Source organism: Aulonocara stuartgranti (assembly GCF_965226115.1).
Source record: "Aulonocara stuartgranti genome assembly, chromosome: 10".
NCBI classification, from domain to species: Eukaryota; Metazoa; Chordata; class Actinopteri; order Cichliformes; family Cichlidae; genus Aulonocara; species Aulonocara stuartgranti.
Window position 1 is genome coordinate 11642454 of NC_138946.1, and position 18603 is coordinate 11661056.

At 41.6% G+C, this 18603-nt stretch overlaps 1 protein-coding gene across 3 annotated transcripts in view; it reads right to left on the reverse strand.

Moving 5' to 3' along the window:
• The window catches only part of rapgef6 (Rap guanine nucleotide exchange factor (GEF) 6), a 145040-nt gene that overhangs the window by 110293 nt on the left and 16144 nt on the right, over nt 1-18603 (reverse strand). The window lies entirely within an intron of this gene.

An 18603-nucleotide genomic window follows, 5' to 3' on the forward strand; every position in this document is an offset into this window, starting at 1 on the left:
ATTAAATGCATAATAATGTGCCCTGCATATTAATTTGGGAATATTTTTGCTATTGCAGAAGAACCCACCCAGATGATAGCAGATTTCTTTGAAGTCTTCCTCCACTTCAAAACATTTTTTTAAAGTGTTATACATAAGTTCTACTGAAAGGATTTTCCCCCATTTATCTGTAAGGAAGGGAAAAGTACAAAAAAGTATTTTTATATATAATGGATAGCGTTTGGTAGATTTTACAAGGTAAGATAAGAAGCTGAATTAAATTCAAAGATGTGTAAACTTTGTGGAAGCTGTTAGATTTTCTTCTTAGTCTTACTAAATGCTGGTAGAATCCCAGAGACAAAGGCTTACAGCTCAGCAAAATGTAGTCCCTGGGTCATCGGAAGATTCGGTTAAGTCCATCGAAACTCCGTAATGATAAATGCGCTGGGTTAGTTTTCTGTTGTAAAGCTCATCTGGACACCTCGCATTTATTTACAAACAGCCTTATTACACTGGACACTGAGTCTTCTACTACTACTAGTAATACTCACAGCCATGAAACTAAATGCCCTTGATTCATTCATGATTGTATTGATTAGTGTAAACCAGGTCATCAATAGACCCAGACAGATAGATAGAAGTCATCCGCATGTCTGAGGATGCGATCTCCGCTTTGCAGTTTTAGCCTGTGGACTCCCAGAGACACAAAAGTAATGCGATTACTGGCAATCTCTCTCCATGCTCTCAGTATGCACATACACTGCATTCCTCTGAACTCAGGCTATGATGTGCCTGAACAACAAAAACAAAAAACAACAATCGCTCAATTTTAAATCTATGGTCGCAGCAGATGGCTGCTCCTCCCTGAGCTTGGTTCTGCCAGAGGTTTCTTCCTGTTTAAGTTTTTCCTTCCCTCAGTCGCAAAGCGCTTTATCAACGAGTGTTGTTTGATTTTTGGCATTTTCTCTGTAATATTGTAGGGCCTTCACCTTACAATCTAAAGCACCTTAAGGCAACTGCTGCTGTGATTTGGGAACATAGTAATAAAACCAAATTCAACTGAACATTCAAAACGATTTTAAAAAAAAGCCCCTTTGAAAAAAAATCTTGTTTAATATGGAAAAGATTCAAGTTCAGCCCACAGCGATTGTTCTAATAATATTGGCTTTTCCTTACCGGTTTTCACATGCAACCCTCAAAGCTATATCCCACGTGGCTTGTAGCTTTGCTGTTTTTGCCGTGTCCTCCCACATGACACCACAGGGCAGCGGTGCAAACCTCATCAGTGACTTCTGACCTCTGTCCTGGCCTCCCTAGAGGCTCCTACAGTGTGGCCTGATGACCCCATCTGTGATTAAGACATCGCCATCTCAGCGGAAACATCCATTAACTCATCCCCAGCTGAGACTGCAGTCTTTCATTCAAACCTGCCTGACGTAGTCAAAATAAGACGCTGGAAAACACGGAAACCATCCGAGTTCCTCTGGATTATACACCATCTGAATTACGTGACAGGCTCAAATCACTTTTTTAATCAAAACGATGCTATGATTATACATGTGTTGTCTAATATTCCCATTCATTCATGTTCCATAATCTCCACCGTCTCACTACATTTACCGACCACCTTGCCCACGTCTACATGTCTAAATGCATCGAGTTGCTTTTGTGTGATTGGCTGATTTAACATTTGTGTTTAAAAGCAGCTGAACAGGTCCAACTAAACACTAGTATTAGTATTAGAGGTTCAGAGGAATGATTTTAATGCACAGCTGTAATGGGAAGTCCATTTTCCATATTTTATTTGACACTTTGCATGCCTTCAAAGCACTTATTAAGAAGCAGTTTTTCAAAGATACTAAAAATCCACTCTTTGATGATGCAAGCTCTCCAACTGGCTGCAGAAATGAGCAGCTGTATGACTTTTAAACTAACAATAGGACAAATAGAGCTGACCCACAGAGCTAATCACTGATGCACGGCACTCTGCACTTGACCTGCTTGTGTAAGGGTGTGTTCACAGACGTGTTTCAATCAGGCATCTACAGTGCTGCTGCTGCCACCTTCTGGCAGAACGCCTCAGCACTGACTAGACTTGGTTCAACAGATACTGCACATCTCCCCAGATTGAAACTAGTCTGAGAAGGATTAGTTAGATCCTCCCAGATGTCAAAAGAGCCGTTTGATGTTAATGAAGATGTTGCTTGATTATTTCATTACATTACAGCAGTAGAGAATAAGTGAAATTAACATTTTGACATGCGGCTGAATAAAGTATGTCTCACACATGAACAAGCTGCGACAGAACTGGAGCCAGTCATACAAAAGCAAGTTGTTGCAGGACTCTGCAGAGGCCCTGTGGTGTCCAACCCACCACGTTTCTCCTGTCTTATCAACAGATGGCCCATTAACACAGAATCCATTATATGCATTCACTCCCACGCGGCAAAGAAAATGCAGGCAATATAGGAAAGAAAAAAAAGAAGCTTCAGACTCTTTCCTGATGAGGCGTGTTTTATATGCCTAAAGCTGAAAAAAAAAAAACTGATAACATGCAAAGTAGCTGGTGTGACCGTGTGGGAGTAAGTAAACTATTCCAAACATTTTTCTGAGGTTAAGATTCTTTCGCTAAATGTCACTTTTCAGGGGGAAGCAGGTCTTTGCTCCCAGCAGCGGCTGCCTCTGTAAAGGATTCAATCAGCCACCAGCCCACCCTCGCCTCCGCCAGAATGTACAGTATGCCGGTCGCGTCTGTCACCGACACAGAGAGGATGGTGTAGACGATACAACGCTTCCATTCAAGCTGCAAGAACAAACAGCTTAGCTAACTTTGTGCATTCAAAACCAGCCCTGAGCATTTACATTACACAGAACTCCCCAAGACTCTGTGTCAACACTGCGCCCAGATAAGGCAAAACAGTTAGAAACTAGGAGCACAAAGACGTTAGTGGGGAGTGGAATTTAATTTAATTTTTTTACATGTTTCAACACTTGAAACGGGTCAAGTCTAGTGTTCAAACAGAAGTACTCAATTTCAGTGACAGCCTTAGCAGAATTGTCAGGAGCTGAATGAGATGGTCGTTTCATGGAAGTGCTCTCCTGTAAGCTACCGTGCAATCCAAAAGCCTTGAGCTACCCATCATTTCTCTATATTTTGCCAGGAAAATGGGAAATAAGTCCAGTAATTTATTGCCTATTGTTTTGTTCACTGTCAGAACTTTCCTACTTGCACCAAAAGAGCAGCTCCCATTCACTGTCAGTGCTGTTCTTGTGTAATTTGGATACCTCAGCTTCCCCCCATTTCCCTTCCTAAAGAATGGCTTCTGACAGCCACTCTTTCTCTAGTACTGACTCTGAGGCTTCAGTGAACAGTAGATGGATCAACTCACAGGCCAAATGCCTCTCAGAGGTACCGTGTCATGTTTTTGCTGCACTTTTTCCCTCCTCTTTTCAAAGGACACGACTTTCAGATGCTGTTCATCTGCTGTAGATGTTTTTTTAAGCCTAACACTGCTTCTTTTGTCCTTCACTTGTCCAGTTTCTTCAAAATTCTTTTTGTAAATAGGGACACCACGCTAAGACACGCCAAGTCTTTTTGGCTATCTTAGCATGGGGAATCCCCCTGTTGGTGCAAAAGTACTACATTATGCCTGTCAAACTGTTATCTTTGGCATTTTTTATAGACTTAACTAAAGACATGTGAACAAATGGGTTTCTTCGACAAGGTGCTAGAAACTAAGTCCCTTAAGATGCCAAGTTGTCTGTTATGTAAAGACAAAACTTCAATCTTTTATGTCTTAAAGCCAACTTGTGACAAATAGGTCTACTAGTTCCATTTCAGCAGATCAGCAATATCCAACATTAGGGATTTACCAAAAACTTCATGTGTCTTAACCAAAAACAGATGATCCAATTCATTTTTCAAGTACCCTGATTTTACAATACAAAAATTACGCTGCTGGTTATGATTCAGACGTATGTCAGCTATAACGGCTCTTATTGTAAGGTACTGGAGAAAGACACACGATTATTCTCGATAAAACATCAACACTTGGAATCAAATCAAACACCCAAAGCGGAGAAACTAACAAAACCTCATCCGTTGACAAATGTTTACATAGCTGCGCAATCTCCTTAGAACAAATTTAAAGGCTCAAGGCGTTAATGTTGCTAAAGCTCTGATGGTTTAAACCTGAGTGCCTGTAAGGTCAACTGTAATCCCGTGGTTATGATACCAGACTCCAGGCAGGATGGATCATGATTCATACAATGCAGAAGCTCCCCTATAATCCTAGGCTGCACTGTGCGGTGCGCCCTTATCACTGGCAGAATTGGTGTGAGGTTTCAAGCACACTTGCTCCAATTAGATCTCAAATCCCCTCTTTCTGCTCACGGCTCAGCCTCTCCTCGACTTAACAAAAGAAACTATTTTCAGGAACAAAGCCCAGTCGGAGAGAAGGGCTTGACACAGCTGGCACAAAAACAGTCAAATACCTTTTTTTTCTTTTTAAAGCTTTCTCCACAGTGTGAATCTCCAGAATTAAAACTCATACGAATCTGAAGTAAATCACTTAATGCACAACGCGAGCGTGAGCGCTGAAAACAAATACAGTGAGAGTCCTTGATCGAGAGAGTTTCCACACTATGAAAACTGAGGACTCGGGTTCATAAAAAGACTGGTGACGACAGCCGTGGTGTTGCTGACGGAGCGGGTTATGGAAACAGGCGTACGATGGGAGGAAGCGGGGACGGCGGCAGTGGAGGTTACACTATGTGTCGAATCAACAGCAAAACCTGTGGACCTAAAATCAAAACGCACAAAGTAGATATGAACACGGTGGGTTAAGTATCCCACTTTGCAGAATGGTTCACTCCGTGCCTCCTTGTAAGGATGCCACATGTGCAGCAATGCATGACCACTTTATGCAAAAGCAAGTTCACTCTGACACTTTCCAAGCACTGCACCAATAAGTTGTGACTCTGTATCCGGCTTTGCATCTCCCTTTCTTTACTCCTCCTAGAAAAGCAAGAGGTTGGATTGAGAGTCTAACCCAGAAAGCACAGCACCAGCTGCCATTTTTTCCACTTACCAGCCAAGCCAAACAGCCACACACAAAACTGCTGCCACACACAGGAACGGAAAATCTGAGCCTTTATTATAATCTTAGCTGCAGTTCTTTTTCCTTTTTTTTTTTTTTTTTTTTTTTTAAACGCTGAAATGAATGAAGTAGTCAGAGGAAGTTTCTTCCACGCCTGAAAAGGACTGGGGTTTTTTCCCCTCTTTTTATTTTTTTTTTATTCTGCTCATGCTGTATTGATCATTTTTACATTTCTACCCTGTCACTACACAGTCCCTTTTTTAATGATTCTTCCTCTTGGGTTCCGATCTGGGAAATATTACCTTGGGAAAAAAATATTTTGGGGGGGGGGGGGGGGGGCATCGACTTGATCAATTTTTTTTTTTTTTTGGTTTTGTTCATTAGAAATTATAATTCCCTACCTAGCCTTTGGGTAAGCAAAATTTCAAAGGCATCTTAAAACACCATTAAAAAAAAGAAAAAAGACAGAAAGAAATGTTTTCCACTAGGGCTGTGCGATATGACCAAAATCTCATCCCGATATAAAACATCTATTGTCGGATAACGATATAAGTCACAAAAATTTAACATTTTCTGTAAATTCTGCGAATCTCGGGTAGCTTAAGTGTTTCCGGCCGTTTTCTTTGTGAGTATTTATAACAGGGCGTGCTGCAGGGAAAAGCCTGTTCTAACATTTGAGTCTAAGGTTTATTTTTTTAGCACGTGACGGCTCCTTTTTTGCTTCTCATCGGTAAATACTCTGCATACTCTTTCACGTGATTCAGTTTATTTTTGAAAAGTCTCAACAGGATCTTGAGATTTATTGTGAAAGGTTTATGTGGAAAATAAACAAGCGGACACGTGATGGTTTTACCGTCGTTGTTGCTAACGACAATGCATAAAAACAAGCGCTTGTCCGTCCTTAGTGTGGTTATATTAAATATAAGAGAAAGAGAGAACTTTAGGAAATTAATATAGCCGCTACAGTGACCATCAAAACGATGAAAAAAATATTGCCGTAAACAGTTTATTTTGCAACAGCACGAAACAAACGATTGCGTAAAATGAAACGATAGACGTTTTTATATCATCATCCGATATATATCGTTATATCGAACAGCCCTATTTTCCACTCCCCTCTGCTACCTCTCGCTCCCTCTCATTACCAGCTCATTTTGCTCTCATCTATCATTTCCCTGTGTGGACAACAGTACAGTCTGCACCTTTGTTAAAGGCTCCCATTTACTCAGCTGTAACCATTGCTCCTTGGTTAATCCTAATTGCTGGAGCTATAAGTTTTCAAGAGTTTGAGGCTTACAGCTAAGGAGCTCTTCGTCACCTGTGGTTTTCAACCCATTTGTCTTTTAACCCCTCTCAGAGATGGCCGACGCTGCAGCCGGGCAGAGAGGTCCGGGGCTGTTCAAAGCAGCAGATGTTAGAGAGCGAGCACACGGTAGTGAGCTGAACTCTGCTGCTGAAGGTTCCTGCCAGACAACAGCCCAGCTGGCAGGCAAAGGTTGGGGGGAGGGTGAGTCGCTAAGTTTAGACAGGCGCACAAACGGATATGTGCAAACATGAACATGACGAAGCACGTAAATGAACACTGCACCTCTGGTTTTCTGTGGTAGTCGGTGTAAAATAGACAGCCACCTGGCCTAAGCGTAGCTGTCATCTGCGTGGCCTTACAGCCACAGGCGGGCTGTCATGTAGCCAAGATATGGAACCGACAGCCCAGTCTGTTCAGACAGGCAGCTCTGCTCTACTTCTCACACTCTCACTGCAGCGCCATAAATCATAAACGGACCCATGCAAGCAAAGCCCGGCGCCTTCTCCCTATTTTGGACTGCAAACACAAATAGCGCCGAGTGTCCCACAGCTCGGCTCGCTAGTTTCTGCTGGCCTGTGGGGCTTGAAAAATGTATTTCTTTTTTTGTAGGTTTGGTTTCAAAAAAGCCCCCGGAGTCGTCTACAAACCAGGTGAAATGTCAGCAAAATTTAACCACTACTAACACTCAGAAAACAGAAGTTCTTGTTTGTTTTGCTCCTGAAAGCTTTGATTCAACAGTGGTTCAACGCAATGTCAGAAATGTAGGTGCTACATATGACTAGGCTCTTAAATCTGCATTTCTTTTCTCAACCCTCCATGCCTCAGATGGGCGGTATGCAAATCAGAATTAGAAATTATCATTAATGCCTTCATTTCCTCCCGACTGGACTATTGTAATTCACTGGACATTGGCCTCAGTGTGTCATCTTTGGATCACCATCTATGCACTGGTTCCCCATGAAGTCTAGACTTCAGTTTAAGGTCTTGGTGATCACTTTCGGAGCTCCGTGTGCTTTCCTGATCACATTAGCGATTTCTTCCATCCATATACAACATACAGGTCACTGATGTTCTGACCAAAACCTGCTGGTGGTTCCTCATCCTAGACTGAAAACTAAAGGGAAATGTGCATTGGAGGTCATGGCTTCTAAACTATAGACTTGAAACTTTTAAAGACCCAGAGACTTACATGTATATGCTTGATTTTAACTAAGGGCAGCACGGTGGGCATGGAGATTAGCACTGCTGCCACACAGCAGTTTATGGCAGATTGTCCAATATGCTACTGCAGGTTTCCTTAACAGATCCTCCAAGCGCTCTCACTTCACACCTCTGCTAGATTCACTGCACTGGCTCCCTGTTAAATTTAAAATTCTGGTAGTCACCTTTAGGTCACTGCCTGGTGAAGTCCCCTCATCATCAGGATGATAATATCCCTGTGGATGAACTTGTGGCCACATTCACATATACAGTGGTTTGAATATATTTGCATGGAAGATAGTCACGTGTAAATCACATCAAAAGCCGTATCACCATAGTTACACGATCAGACCACCATCTGACTTACAGGAACACACACAAACCCCTGCCAGTCAATGGTTTTATGTTTGTATATACATAACCTGATTGACACAGTGGACTAAGTGGACTAAGCTATTTCAATGAGCACAGCGACCACAGAGGTTGGCGGGGAAAAGCTTTCTCTCACATACTCAACTCCATGTGCTTCAAACTTTCTCAGGCCTTGGACAAATATGTTTTCTGCCTTAAAATCCAGGCAAGTGGGAGGGGGGAAAAAATTAGTTCAGACCACCCCGCTTACAATGAAAAACCCACCACAACACATCTGGCTTTGGTGGAACCAATATCAAGACAAGACAGAAAAAGAATCAATCCAGCACAACTAAGAACTGAAGATCAAAAACTTAGAGCAGGATCTCCTGGTGGAAGTGGAAATGATTTCATTTGCTTTTTTTTTTCCCATCTATCAACAAACAAATATATAATTAAAAGATTCTTTAAGACTTTTTAAAAGTGGCTTCAGTAGAGAAAACTTTATTTTTTGGTTAATTGGCAAGTCTGGAGGAGTGTGTATTAACATTAACATGTCACATGCCAATGAAAACAGACGCCACATCACATTTTCAAACCCTTCAGCATCAGGCGACACCACGCACACTCATCACATTATTTGATAATGGAACTTACTGTAAGCGATCAGTGAGATCACCAGAGCCTAACCTCACTTTAACAGTCTCAAAGGATTTGTTTCCATGTGTAGAGATCAATCTGTCTCTCTCTGCCTCTAACATGCCTACTTAACTACTCTGTTTGCTCTCAGCTGCTGAGTCAATAGTCCTCTCCCTCCTTTTTTTAAAGCACATTCCTCTAATCCTCCCTCCTCTGAACACACTTGTGGACATTAAGGCTGATACGATCCTTATCGATGAGCTGGACTGGGTGGATACCTACAGTTTTAACCGGAAGTTAGTTCTTATGCCATCTGGAGAAACCAGTTAGAGAGAGTTCACTGGTTACAAATTAGAGGCTACAAGTTACTATTATGGACTCTGTAAACATGTTGTTATTATCAGCCTCTGTCTTGATAATATATATGTTTAAGACTGTAACCTTTAGAAGCCAGCTGATACTGTTCCCCCCCATGAGAGCTTGAATACTGACGTCTAAATGACCCCGCTTACCTCATTGTAATAATATGTTAAGGATGACTGATTCTATGACATGATGTTAAAGTACAGTCAAATCATTAGAATCATATGCAAAGTTAATTCCTGCAAAATCTAAATAAACTTCTTTAGAAAAATCTGAAAGGTTTGATCAAATGTAAATTTGTATATGATGTCCTCAAATGACTTGTGAACACCAAACATGTCACATTACGTGCAGATTTTTCCGGGTTCCCTGTGCACGCACATTTGCACCTACCCGATGAACATTAATGTGTCTGTTATGGTTCAAACTGCACTACTGTCTGATAAGAACTGAATGAGCAGCTAATAATTTATCTGATAGGGGTGTGAGGTAATTGCCAACTGCACGACTGCGGGTGAGAAACAGCAGCTCGTACAACCTCCAGGGCAAAACTGGGGTTTAAAGTATTTACAGAATTGCACAGCGAGGTCAAAAACACCCTTATTTTCGCTTTTGTTTTAAAAACAAATTTCCCAGATTTAATAGGTTTCTCGCCGACTCAAAAATGTGTTTTCAGAACCTGATTACTGCAATACTGAAGTATCACTTCCTTATACCGTGTAAGAGATTCAATCGAGAGAGAAAAAACGGGAACATCCCTCATTTCAAAGAAATTTCAAAATTAATAATGAGACATAGAAGATCAGCACCAATATGCCCAATATACACAACCCAAAGTGCAATAAAGGACGAGGGCACACAGAACAAGCATTCATTCACAGAGGTGTGATCTATTGTAACATATACCACCTTTAACGGTCTATAAGCACATTATTAATACTGTAAATTCTGATGCTTTGATAGTATTTTTTGTTAAACGACCATGCCATCAAAGCCCTTTGAACTGCATATATATATTTTTTAATATATATTTAATGCTACAAAAAAAGAAAAGAAAAAAAGACCCTTTTCGTATGACTTGCATTCTGATCTTTGGTGATGACAAACGTGCAAGCGTCAACAGCAGCAGACACGCTGATCCTAATCTGTTCTGACTTACATTGTTGCCTGAGAACTTCTCAGCAGGGTTTTTTTTTAGTCCAGGCGAATTAGCTGATTGTTTACTGATTTGAAAACACGCCATTGTGTCATACGCTCTTCAGTTTAGCATGCTTTCAGTAAAACACCTTCACTGGCAGCGTGTTTAGCTCGCGGCACTGCGGGCACATCTAAAGTAAGGGCAGATGGGTAAACTATTGTTGCATGCAAGAACACTTACATGCATCTGCAGGTAAAAGCTAAATTAAAACATCTTTTTACAGCAGTTTTAAACTTAGCTTCATTCGCCATTCCCCACCTCACTCCTCAAACCCAACCACTTCAAATAATTCTATTAACAGACGCACGTTGCAAAGTTATTATCAACCAATAGGTTTAATATGAAATACTTTAAAAAGGCACGAACGTGTCGTATTACGTCACAGGTGAGCGGGCTTTCTTTGTCTTGACTGGGTTCATGCCGTGCTCGTGAGGCAGATGGGAAGTTCAGGGAACCCAAGCTTTCACATTCCCAGCATTCCAGAGGTGAGCGCCCTGCATTCTTTTTCAAACGCGTCAGCAAAGGAGGTGACCGAGCAAGTAAGTCAGATAATGACTTGGTGAATAAATTTACAGGTGACTGAAAACACTTACTGTAAGTGAAAGGCTGGCAAGATAATGGAGGCAAAGGTGACGTGAACAGGTGACGATTCCAAAAAAAACAACAACAACAGAAAAGAAAGACGAAAAACTTCCCATTTAAAGCTTCACAAGAGTAGAAATTTGGGGATTTGTCACACACGAAACTGAGTAAAAACTGCATGAGTCACAATGATAGTTGAACCATCAGATTGAGACACATGGGTTAAGCAACACACAATAAACTAACCAAACCAAACCACGCGTCATTATGTTTGCTTACATTTTATCATCACTTTCGACTTGTCCTCACAAGTCTTTGCAAGCGCAGTGTAGCGTACCCGCCACACCATGATGTGTAAGTGGTCTGGTTTACAAACTATTGCATCAACTCCCCCTCTTCTTAACCGCATGTTGCTCAAACGCTTGCTCATCTCATCTCCAGGTGCGTTACTGCCGAATTCCATGTGGGCTGCATTTTCAGGAAGTCGAATTTCAGTCGCTGCGCAAACGTGCAGAAATTGTAAAGACAAAATTTATATGAGCTTATATTCCTGCAACATATCTTTAAAACATCCCTCAACCACTGTATTCAATCAACTGGTATTCTAATATAAGTGACCGTGAGAACAAGCGCACAAAGACCTGAGTGACGGCCAGTGTTGTTCCGGCCCGGCTTCATTCTTTTCATGCCTTTAAAGAAGGGGAAAGCAGGAATGTTGTCGGTACAAGCCCTTGTAGCTCGTGTCTTTTGCTTTCACTTAACAGAAACACTGCCCGATTCCCGATATCTTCAGAGTGGCCAAATCTCTGCTTTGAATATTAAAATATCAGGTGAGCAGTTGCACCTTGTATGCACGGCCCGTGTTAAAGACAAAGAGGAGACCACGTGAGGAAAAAAACCTCTTTGTGAAGTAGTGGTTTGAAAATGTTTCCATGCACAACAGCGCCCAAGCCAAAATTCCCAGCCACAACAGGACAGCCCGTGTGTCATCTGTTCCTTTAACATTTCCCAGCACCCACCTAGACCTCACACCTGCAGTTTTTCTGCAAGAGGGTCACCGCTTCACTAGCATATATCCTGCCTCCGTGACTTTATCAGATACAGCCACGCAATCCTACAAACGCTATTGTTGCCTGTGGTCTGGATCCAGAGCTCTTTTGAAGTGGGACGAGTTCCTCTTCAAAGTGATGTTTGGTTTCCAAAGCTCGCCATGTTAGCATCAGCTTCACCCGATGAATGACGTCCTCTTGACTCGCGTTCACTGGTGATTAGTTGTGGTTTGCACCACACAAGAAAGTGACTCATCCCCCTCCCCATTATCCCCCTTACTGTCGAACGTGGCCTTTGATGCGTCGCACTCTCGTAATCCCACCATCCAACCACTGGGTAAACACACTGAAGTTCCCTTTCACTTTTTTTAGTGGGAATGAGTGCGTGCAATGTACAGATGCTGTAAATGAACAATTCATTCATAGTTTTTTTTCGCGGTTTATTGCAGTAACAATCTTTGTCATATGAACCCCAGAAGAAAGTAGCTCTGGCTCAAGAAACACACGACTTGGTAACAACCAATCTAACATATTTAAGATGTAGGAAAAGAGGGCACAACACAAACCCATTGCTGCTTACAACACATCAAGGACTCATTGATCTGTATTTGATTTCAGTGAAACGTGATGCTGAAGAATTAGCATCCCGATTTTGTTTAGAATGAAGGCAGAGGTTTGGGTCAGAGGGCTGAATGGGAAGCAGAGGGGAGAGGGCAGCCAGTCAGCAGCCTGGGGTTTGTGTTGTGATGTGGACAGTGACTCAATGTTTCCACAGTGGGATCTGCCAAAAAAAAGAGGCCTCCCACAACACCGCTTCTGTCAGCACTCCAGACTTCATCCCACTCAATAGGGACGGCTGGCAGCCAGTCCATCTCAAATGTATGGGATGAGACAGTTCATGCCGACTATCAGAATCTGCTAATTACAGATGGGCAGGAAATTCTTGTGATCCTCAAGGCTGATGGATTTATAAACATTTTGTGTTACATGAATATGACTTTCTTTTTTTCTTTTTCTTCTTAAATGGGAAGAAAACTCCAGGGCACGGCAGAAACAACCACAAATTACCAAACTCTACTGCTCAGCTGCCCTTTTGGTGGAAACCTTTCTATTATTCTCAACTATACAATACAAAAAAACTCCCAATATTGTAACTGATCTAGAGGAGATTGAAACACAAATACAAAAAAGGTTTTCAAAGGTCTGTACAGAAAATCTTAACATTGCTGCCAATATAAAAATCTGCTGTTTGTTTGTAACTAGGTTGGTTGAAGGGGACTAAGTGATGCTTTTCCATGTTTTCTCTCATATAGAGTGCTTGACAAATTTATTAGACCACCGGTGATAAAAACAACAAAATGCAAATATTTTATTACCATTACAGAAAACAAAAAATGACTTTGGTAATTACCAATACTGTTAATTTAGGGCAGTAAATTAGCAGTGTTGGTAATACTTGATAAGCAGTGTCAAACCCCAAATCCCTTTGGGGAACAGATAATGCATCTCTAGTATAAAAGATCTAAGTAGTCGCTGTGATAACAATCGTTGGTTTTGGACTCAAAGAGTAATTATTTACGAGGCATTTGCTCGCTCCACGACTGCTGTTTAAACCTTCTGTTTATGAGGGAAAGCCAATCAGAAGAAAGCAGGCTTTGAGGGCTTGATTCAAACAGTGGATAACCTGAAGGGCTACACAAAGACACCAAGTGTATGATAAACAAAGATTATTTTGACAACTTTAGTAAGGGTTCAAGTCCAGATTTTCTTTTTTAGCTTCCACCAAATGAGGATGTTAAACATCCAAAAAGCTGTTCACGTTCTTTGCTTCCTATATGCTGTGTTGCAAGGTGAGAAACAGGTCACGGTGTGCTAACAGTCTACAATGAGGCCGCTAAATAAGAACAACAGTAAATTCAAATTCAAATTTTATTTGTCACGTACACAGTCATACACAGTACGATATGTAGTGAAATGCTTGGACAACTGCTCGTGACCTAAAGAAAACAAAAAAGGAAAAGGCTATGAATAAGATAGGAAATAAATATGAAAAATTAAAAAGGGTAAATTTAACTAGGAAGGAATAAAATATAAATTAAGGTTAAAAATGAAATAACTGTACAACCCAAATTAGAATGAAGGGTAAATTTAACTGGGAAGAATAAGATAAAATATATAAATTAAAGTTGAAAATAAAATAACTGTACAACAAAATACACAATACACAATATAGAACTATATAAGAATGTATGAAGAAATCTAAATATAAATAAATATATACACAATAACAGCAGCTGTACAAGTATTAACTGGAAATGAAGAATATAGTGACCAGTGTTGTGCAAAAACAAAGTCCAGAAAGTCCAGTGTGTGTGTAAGAACTGTATGTGTGGGTCAGTACTGTGTGGTGGTGTGATTGAGAGACCGTATCGCCTGCGGGAAGAAGCTCCTCCTCAGTAATGGAGCTGGACTCTTAGCGAGACCACATATTACTATAGTCCCAGCCTAAAAAAGTTAAAAATGATATACAACATCTGGAAGGACGTGGAGCAGGTGTGCCTCCTTGTACAACATTCTGCCTGAACACTCCGCCAAGAACCATAAAGTGACTCTAAAAAAAATAAAAGAAAAAAAAACCCTGAGGGGGGGGAAAAAGGACTCAAACTAAGTGAAAGCATTTCTGTCCCACTGACTCGTTACTCACACATGATTCAGTTTCTAGGAATTTTAGCATTATACCACGACCACGCAAGAAAAAAAAGATGGCTACTTTTTATTTTTGCAGCATTTACTGGTTACTTTGCGTCACCTAAGTAACAGATATTTGGTTACACTACATTCTTCATGCCTCATGAAACGAGACTCAATGGCTGCACACAGTGTACTGACGCAAATCTGAAAATAGTTCGTCTGGGAGCTACTGGAGTTTTATTTAGTAGATCTGAATTGTTCGTGGCTGTAAATCACTTCGTGAGATTGCATTTCTAATCTTCAGTCTTCAAAAAGCCCTGACTCATCTCAGCAGACTGCATAGCTCACTGTCAACAGCTCAGACCTCTAGAGATAATGTGTGCACGAACCTTGGATTGGCTATTTTGTGTTCACGGGCAAAACAAAAGCCGCAGATACACTTTTAATTCCCTCGTGTAGCTGCACTGCCTGGCTACTGCAAGGAATGCTTCTGCTGTTGACTACAGCCAATCTCCGAGGAATTTACAGGGCAGGGTGCTTGAAACCAGGAAAATGGGTGTGCTTTACAGAGTCCACCACACAAGGGGAACATGCTTTATTGCTGTGGCAACAAACATTACACAAAAAAAAAAAAAAAAAAAGACAAAAAGAGGTCAAAAATGCAACAAGCTGTGACATTTACTACTTTGAGTTTTTGTCACCCATTGTTTACTGGGTGACAAACATGGGCACATGGGCTGGAAATAGCCATTTGTTTCCCTCAGAGTCCTTTATGAATTGTGTCCGATTGAAACTGATCTCTCAGTGTTGTCTGGGAGAGAGTGATGTAGATTCAGGCAATGCTGCAAAGTACAGACTAAAGTGGGCAGATCAATAATTAGATTTGTGTTGTGATGTGTTAATAACTGCAGGGAGCCTGTTTTAATAATGCTGGAGTGGTGCTTTACAATTTGTGGCTGTACGCGTCCAGAGACTGCTGTGATATGGGGGACAATGTCTGCATCTTCTAGCCATCTGCGGCTCCATATTCAAGCGGTCCAACACCGCAAGCATCAAAGCTGCATGTTCTGGTCCCGCAAAAAGGCTGATTAAAGTGCATACTCTAAGTCAGTCTGGGAACCCATCCACCAGTCTCATGACTTTGCCTCTGGGGGCAAGATCCACGTTTTCAAGGGCTTCCAGTGCAGCCAGTGGATACACTGGCCAAGATTCGCATTTCCATCTGGCAGGAACCATTTTTGTATTAAGATCAATTTTAAAAAGCTAACGGAAAGCTAGCGTATCAAGAAATGTCTGCTGACGATTACCCAAAGCATTTCAGCAAATGAAATTCCTCGCCTGCTCTCCATATCGGTCAGAATTACAGCAGCTTGTTTCCCTCGTGTTGTTGGTGATGGCTGGTGGACGGACTGATGCTCTAGTCCCTGCTCCAAACGAGCGGCATCATCCATCACACCACACGCTTAAATGGGCAGCAAAGAAGTCGGTCAGCTGATTTTGACTGAACAGTCTGCCGTCATGCCTCTCAGAACCATAAACCTTGTCAGTGTTGGCTTGAAACATTGAAATGTGACTGTTGTACTCTACTGGTACGTCAACATTTTGTGGCTTTAAGTACACACGCTGTTAGTTGTTTCATTTCTCTTCCACTTCCCACATGTGTGTAGGTCGCTTTATTTTTATTCAGAAATAGTACGTTTTAAGAGAGTTATGTGCTTTTTTTCTTTAAATTACTAACCTGTAATCATGAACTGGTACTTATATTTGAACTCTAACAGCACTTTTTTACTACAAGCCTCATTCACTCATTTACAAACACACATTTTTGTTTTGTTTTTGTTTTTTAAAATCACACACACTCACACTCCAGTGGATCCATCAGGGGTAACTCAGTTCAGCATCTTTCCCAAGGATGCTTGGATGTGGGGATCTAACCACTGGCAATCCGCTCTACCTCGTGGGCCACAGCTATGATACTCCCACTGACATCAAAAGTTAGGACTCTTGTTTATTTCTTGGCTTCGCGTGGTGCTTAGTTCTGCAATTTTCGTTATGGTGAAAGCTGTCATTCATTAAAAGACCATGCTTTAGCCTTCACCTGTTTCCACTTGGTCATCAATTTTACTCCCCCTCCCCCTAGAGAGCTGGTGACGGGGAATCTTAAGATTTAGTTCACTAGATTTGGAAGACCAATAAAAACGCAAAACATTTGCCTAGCCGTTTATCAATAAGATATATTTTTGGAAATAAACCAAAGATATGCAAAAAATAAATAATTAAATCAACAGGAAAAAACAAAAGAAGCACTGCAACAAAAATTCTCCATCTCATTAGAGGCCTCGCCTTCTCTACTTAAAGCAAATGCATTCGATCTTTGTGCAGAGAAGCATAACGGATGTCAGGAAACTTTGAGCTGACAGGGGAGAGGGAGTTTTAAATGTCCAGTAAGTCAAAGTTGATTTGACATAAATGGGAAATCTCAGCCATATTCTGCCAGTTCTTTAAGCCTTAATGCCTCTTTGTACTGGGAGGAGAAAGGATCATTTTTGCAGAGTATAATGTCAGGCTTTACAAAAGATAGTCTACAGGGTTTCCTGCATGCCAGGCGCAGTCAGCCTACAGAAAGGAGGGCTGCTGACATCAGCCGGCTCTCTGTTGGCAGAACTGCCAGAAGGGTATTTGTGTACACTGGTGTTCTGTCCAGCCTCATTCCAGTTTTAAGCTCACATTTGGCATTTTCACTGCAAAAACCTGGCTGGGATTCCCCAAACTAGAAATAGAAATAGAAGAACAAAGTAATTTGCTGCGACGAGAAACAGTTTCCATAAAAAGGAGTGACCCTCCATGAATCATTACATTATTGTGGTGTTGATGGGGAGGGGTTTATGTGCCCCCATCATCCCAGGAGTTATGTTGTTTGCCCCTGGTAGGGTGCCCCCAACTCAAATTGGTTCTGGGTGGATGGTCAGACCAAGAGAAATGTATAAAAACCCCTATGATGGAATAGATCGGTACATAAATAATAACCAAGGGACATGGCTACACTACTCAGGGTAGGGTGCAGCCCAAAAGAATTACACGGGCCCGACCACCTGTGGATCCACCTCTCACGGGATGGGTCATAGGGATTTGGCGTTTTGTGGATCAGGCAGCAGTTGGGGAAATAGGAAAATTAGCAATAGGAAGATGGAAGTATCTCAGGGTCTTGTCCACGATTGAGGGCAGAATGGAGTGGAAGATCGACAAAATGATTGGCGTGGCATCTTCAGTGATCCGGATGCTGTGACAGTCTAAAGAGAAAGCTGTCGCTTCACCGAGTGATCTACATTCCTACCCTCACCTGTGGCCACAGGCTCTGGGTAGTGAAGTAAAGAACGAGATGCCAGACACACACAAGTGGCAGAAATGAGTTTCCTCCAAAGGGCATCTGGCTTCTCTCTTAGAGACAGGAGAGGAGCTTGATCATTTCGGATGGGTTAAGTGTAGAGATGCTACTCCTCCAGATTAAAAAAAGCTAGTTGAGGCCTTCTGGACATCTCCCAAGTGAGGTGTTTTGATCATGTCCCACTGGGAGGAGGTCCCAGGTCAGGTCCAGCACATGTAGGATGGTTGGATGGATGAAATTTAGTACAGTTTAAGTCATGGCCATATTCAAAGATGAAATACAGTTGATTGAAAAAACAATCTGAAGGTGAATTCCAAAAGAAAGTTATTGTTATTTGCAGTACTGGCACCTACAGCACTACAGGGATGCAGGGAGAATTGCTTTGCTATGATATTCTGATTGGTACGCCTGTAAACTGAATTTTATTGGATTGTTTTATTGTCAAGGAAAACAGCTACATGCTGCCAACAGACCTAAGATACAAAGTCTGTCAAGTAAAGAAAATACTTCAGGGTAGAACAATTTAACTTTGCCACAAATCATTACACTGCAAAGAAACACTCAAATCGTGACCCAGATCCTGACCGGGCATGATCAGTAAGGCAGACTCGTACGCAAACATACAGCTGTAAGTCTCTGCTGATTTCCTTTTCTAACACACATTCCAGACCAGTTTTGCAAGCTCATAAAACTGCTTTAATAAGAGTACTGCGGCAACAGGTTCCTACACAGGCTGCTTCTTGGCCTGCTTTTGCTCAGAG